General features: G+C 36.3%; 1 pseudogene; it reads left to right on the forward strand.

Annotated features, from left to right (window-relative positions):
- The first annotated feature begins 265 nt into the window (after positions 1 to 265).
- On the forward strand, positions 266 to 2,386 carry LOC138857533 (NADH dehydrogenase [ubiquinone] flavoprotein 1, mitochondrial pseudogene; annotated as a pseudogene).
- Positions 2,387 to 5,936: the final 3,550 nt, after the last annotated feature.

Genomic DNA, 5,936 nt, shown 5'->3' on the forward strand with positions numbered 1-5,936 from the left:
ATAAGATGTTGGCAGATTCTCAGACCTAGCCGATAAGCACACCAAATTTCATCAAAATCCAGCCGTTTCAAAGGACACCGTGACTCGAGAATTTTATATAGGTACATGTTAGATATATATATAATATGTTTCTATCTTGTTCTGTATCGCCGTTAGGCGAACACACCTATTATACTCTGTAAAAACATAATGAGGGAGTATAAAAATATTTTTATATTTGACACTTAACTTGAAATATGTCTTATGAGAAAATATGTACACACAAGCAAAATGAAATAAAAATATTAAAAAGTCATTTTATATTTTCAAGTATATTCAACAGGAATCCCAATTTTATTTGAGGTGGAATAAAATCGTATAACTAACAAACGTAATGAATTGGATACAGTTGCCTAGATATGCATGTAGATTACAAGTAACATAATATTTTACTTTTAGATATGATATGAACATATATTTACGAAATGCAACGGCAAAATTGTCGAAAAATTCGACAGTTTTGATTTCAACTTTCCGTTTCAAAGCGGGAGATTCTTCAGCATCGGAAGGGTCGAGACAACCTCAGGGGACTAAACCAACGCCTCTAAAGGCAGTCCCACCAGCAGTTCCTCCTGGTGTTCCACCGCCTCAAACTAAGAAGACCTTTGGTTCTCTCTCGGATCACGATAGAATTTTTACAAATCTTTATGGTCGGCATGATTGGCGATTACAAAGTGCACTGAAGCAAGGAGATTGGTATAAGACTCAAGATATATTATTAAAGGGCTCAGAATGGATAATAAATGAAATAAAATCATCTGGTTTGAGAGGCCGTGGTGGTGCAGGCTTTGCCACAGGTCTTAAATGGTCTTTTATGAATAAACCCCCTGATGGTCGGCCTAAGTTTCTTGTAGTTAACGCAGACGAGGGTGAGCCAGGCACTTGTAAAGATCGTGAGATTTTACGACATAGTCCTCACAAACTCGTGGAAGGCTGTCTTTTAGCTGGGCGAGCAATAGGTGCCCGAGCAGCTTTCATTTATATTCGCGGTGAATTCTATAATGAGGCATGTAACACGCAAACAGCCATTGCTGAGGCTTATAATGCCGGTTTTTTGGGTAAAAACGTCTGTGGATCCGGATTCGACTTTGACGTTTATATGCATCGCGGAGCCGGTGCATATATATGTGGTGAGGAAACTGCTTTGATTGAGTCTTTGGAAGGAAAAGCTGGTAAACCACGTTTAAAGCCTCCATTCCCTGCAGATGTGGGTGTATTTGGTTGTCCTACAACTGTTAATAACGTAGAAACTATATCCGTAGCGCCTACCATTTTACGAAGAGGAGCCAATTGGTTTGCTAGCTTTGGTCGAACTCGCAACTCTGGTACGAAACTTTTTACTATTTCTGGTCATGTTAATAAACCTTGCAGTATCGAAGAAGAGTTATCTATGCCACTTAGGGAGATCATTGACCGTCATGCTGGAGGAGTGCGTGGCGGATGGGATAATTTGTTGGCTATTATTCCAGGAGGTTCTTCTACCCCAATGATCCCAAAGAAAGTTGTGGAAACCGTTATAATGGATTTTGATGGTCTTTTGGCTGCACAAACATCTTTAGGGACAGCGGCAATTATTGTAATAGATAAATCCACGGATGTCGTAAAAGCAATAGCACGACTCTCAACGTTTTACAAGCATGAGAGCTGTGGTCAGTGCACTCCTTGCCGAGAAGGTTTGGCTTGGATAAACAAAATCATGCAACGCTTTGTTACGGGTAAAGCTAAAATGGAGGAAATTAATATGATATTGGAGGTAACCAAGCAAATTGAAGGACACACCATATGCGCTTTAGCCGATGGAGCCGTTTGGCCTGTACAGGGTCTTATGCGTCACTTTAGGCCGGAAGTTAAAGCTCGAATAAAACAGTTTGAACAGATAACAAAGAGGAAGCATTCTGCTGGAGGATGTGCTTAATGAAGATTCTTTAACAAATTTTTTTAAAGCTCACTTTTTTGTATATCACAACTATGAATATAGTTTAATAATCATCTTATTTTTCCTTCATAAAAAAATTAAACGCTTTTTCGCTATGTACCCTCAGAACGTCGTGAAAATTTGCACAGTTATTGGCTTTTGCCTGCAAAAGGTCCTAACGAAGGCCTATTGAAGTAAAACTTCTAATGGGAGTTCGGAAAATGTTGCGTTAAACGATTATCGCGCAGTGGTTAGAGTGTATGATGCATCCGCTAGTAAGTAAAGAGAAAGAAAGAGAGAGAGCTACGCAGCAAGTGTTGATGGCTTAGTGAGTGACGCATCACATACATACGTACCATCAAAATTATCAAGCGCTTTTGTTAAATCGCGTTTAGCGCAGCAGAGGAAGAAATCCTAAATTTTCGTTCCGCTGTTCTATTAATACCTTGTTACTTTTGTAATTTTCAGCTACTTTTAACAAGTTGTAACTAGTTCAAATACTGCTTGTATGCTGAACAAAGCACCTGAAATTTGTACTGAATTAAAAATGTGAATAATCTCAAGTGAAATAAAAAGTAGAAATATGTAACATAAAAAAATTAAAACTGAATTAATAACGTGAACGTATATTGTTTTGTTTGTGAAAAAAATATTTTTTTTTTTTAAATATAAATCAGGCGCTAATGAAGTTATTGAAACCAAACTTTGAATAAGTAGTGTATCTAAGGTATTCCATCTCACTTGTAAAATAGTCGAAATTGGATAATATTTCTAGTAGTATGGGGGCTTCAGTGGATATCGCTAATTTTTTACCAAAAATATCGAAAAATCTCTGAAATATATTATTTAAGTTCTAGGGGAATCTTTCTCTGATAATAGTTTGCTGTGTCAAAAATGAATAAAATCAGGACAATACTTCCTAGGCCCCGATACTCAATATACAGATTTTCAAACTTTCGGTTGAGTTTATATTATATGAATCGTTCAAAATGTGAGTTATATTAATGAAACTAAGACATCACCTTTTTCGAGTCGTAGAATGGCTTGGTATCAAAAATGTATAAAATCAGTTTAAGATTAACCCTAGCTCCCAATTACTTACCACAAGAATTTTAAACATCGGGTTAATTGACTTTCCTGCTTATTTGAATAAACTGATCGGTCAAAAATATATTGCATACAACATATGTGTAAATTTTCCCGATTAATTGAACCCGGTTAATTGGTTTCCTCACACAATTGGTTAAAAATATGTGTTATTGAAAAAAAGATACCTTTAATTTCCCCCGGTTAATTGCCGCCGGTCTGGCATTGCCGCACATACAAAAACATGCCTCGTCCACAAAACGCCATGAAAAGCTGTAAAGTGCCATAACTAAGAACTAAATAAAGATATTAAACTGTAATTTGGCAAAGGGGATCGCTATAGAAGGGGACACCCTCCTTTGTTCAAGCCTTTAGATACCGAATATGTGGACCCCAGTGTCTATAGTTGATTTTATTTTAAGTCTCTTTGGTCGAATTGATATCACATAATCGTACATATGTATATCTCATTTGAAAGTGTTTTTAATAAAATTTTACAATTCTACAAAAACAAATCGTAATTAATATTTTTTTGTGTGAGTAACCGACTTACTTGTTTTTTATTTGGCAGGTTATTATATGAATCTTTTAAAAATGAATGCTTGGGATACCGAAAAGATGGTTTGGATAACGCAACGGTGGTATGCTGTGCAGTCCGTTATTTCTATTCAGTCCTAAGAGAATTCAGACGGGATTTTGGCGACCCTCCCCCGAGTAGATGGACCATTATCGCAAGAAGACCGTAGCATCCAGATCGTATGTTCGTGTTCAAGAAACAATCGCGGCTGTTGTATCGTCAATTCAGACAAATCCAAAAGTTTTGACTAGCAACTTATCGGCGTTAGCTGACGGTCCTTACAACAGATGACTTAATGATGATGTTGACTTAAACCTGTTACCGTACAAAGTTAAAATAACAAGTCATTTAAATCCTCTAGATTTGCCTATTCGCTTGAAATTTTGCCAAAAAAAATTTTTGAAATAGCCGAAGAAGACAATAACTTGATAAATTGCCTGTTTATGTCTGATGAGGCCTATATGGAGTGAATCAAATCCAGAAATAATCCACGAGACGGTACTTCATTCAGAATGAGTCACTGTGTGGGGCGCAGTTTTATTAAGGTGTATTGTCGGGTCATACTTCTGTGAACAAAACGGTGTAACAGTAACTGTCAATGGGTACCGTTATTTAAATACGTTGAATGAGTTTTTAACCCAAAACGTATATTTTTTATGGGGTTATGTCAAGCAAAAGGTGTACAAAACAAAACACAGAAATCTGACTGAACTGAAGCAGTCCATTAAATCGATAATTGAGGCAATCCCGACATCAACCCTTCAGGCCGTAATTAATAATTTTCTAAGTAGGTGCCGTATATGTATGGCTGAGCATGGAGGTCATTTACTATACTTAATTTTTAAAAATAATTAACTATATAAAATAAAATAAAATTTGATTATTATTTCATCATTGATTAATAAAAATTTATTACTATTTGTTTTTGTAGCACGATTCGTGAGCCACCCTGTAGTGGGCGCCGACGAATATTCGTCGTACTCGGCGACGCCGTGGAAAGAATTTTCGTCGAGTGTTGCCGCCGTGCAAAACACAATACTAAAGATTTTCGTCGCAGCTAGTGTGTATTCCGCGTTCAAAAATAACATAATATATGACGAAATCAAACATTAACAATGTTAATATTGCCAAAGCAAACATTTTCTTAAATTTTTTTTTAAATTCTTAATATTGTTACTGAAAATAATTATTCTTTGATTTGGTGATGCCGTTTTTGCCGCCGCGGTCAGCGATAAAATTAGAAATAGCTCTATCTTAAAAATCATCATGGTGGTAGAATTTTGCCGACGTTGTGTTCATCTTTATATACAATCGACGGCGTCGCCGAGTACGACGAATATTCGTCAGATTATTCAGAATAAGACTTTTATTCTTTGTTAAAGTGAACAAGAAAAAACAAGAATCCGAGTAAAGAATGATTTGATAGGAAACTCTTTGTTTCGAGAGAGAGCTGTCAAAACCCACATATTTTATAACATGTGTCAATCATGCCACTGTCGAAAGAAAATGGATTGGGTATTTTATTTGGGTATATTATTTTTAGGTGCTCCGTTTCCGCATATACATCCCTAAATACGTGTATTCATATTATAAAATTTTTCAATATTATATAACATTAAACAAATAAAAATGTAATAAAAAACGGTTGAGGAAGGGCTAAGTTCGGATGTAACCGAACATTTTATACTCTCGCAAATGGTATACTCGTTTGAAATTTCTTGGTGGATTGACTGATATTTCGGTAGAAGGTCAACTGTAGGCACTGGGGTCCACATATTTAGTATTTAGGGGCTTGAACAGTTTTGGTTCGATTTAGACAATTTTTGGTCACAAGGTGACATACTTTAAACGTATTATTCACGATTATACCCCGATATAATCATTGTTGCTTGATATGCATAGTGGAAAGTGAAAGAATCAGATGGAATTGAAAATGGTGTTATATGGGAAAAAGGCGTGGTTGTGGTCCGATTTCGCCCATTTTCGCACTATGACATAGAAATATAAAAAACGTTATGCAGTTATAAGGTTGAAATCGGTTTAGCAGATCCCAAGATATGGGTTTTCACCTAAAAGTGGGCTGTGCCACGCCCACTGTCTAATTTTGAACGCGGTTCCTATAAAGTCATCTCATATGATTCCAGAGATAAAATTTAATGCCTCTGGCGTGTTTAGTGCTTGATTTATCGCGCTTTTAGTAGTTTTTAACTGTACCGTTATATGGGGAGTGGGCGGAGTTGCCACCCGATTTCAACTCTTTTCACACTGTAGATAGAGCTTCTAAAAATATTTGCTTCCAGTGAATTTCGTTATTATAGC

The sequence above is a fragment of the Bactrocera oleae genome, chromosome 5, assembly GCF_042242935.1.
Source record: "Bactrocera oleae isolate idBacOlea1 chromosome 5, idBacOlea1, whole genome shotgun sequence".
NCBI classification, from domain to species: Eukaryota; Metazoa; Arthropoda; class Insecta; order Diptera; family Tephritidae; genus Bactrocera; species Bactrocera oleae.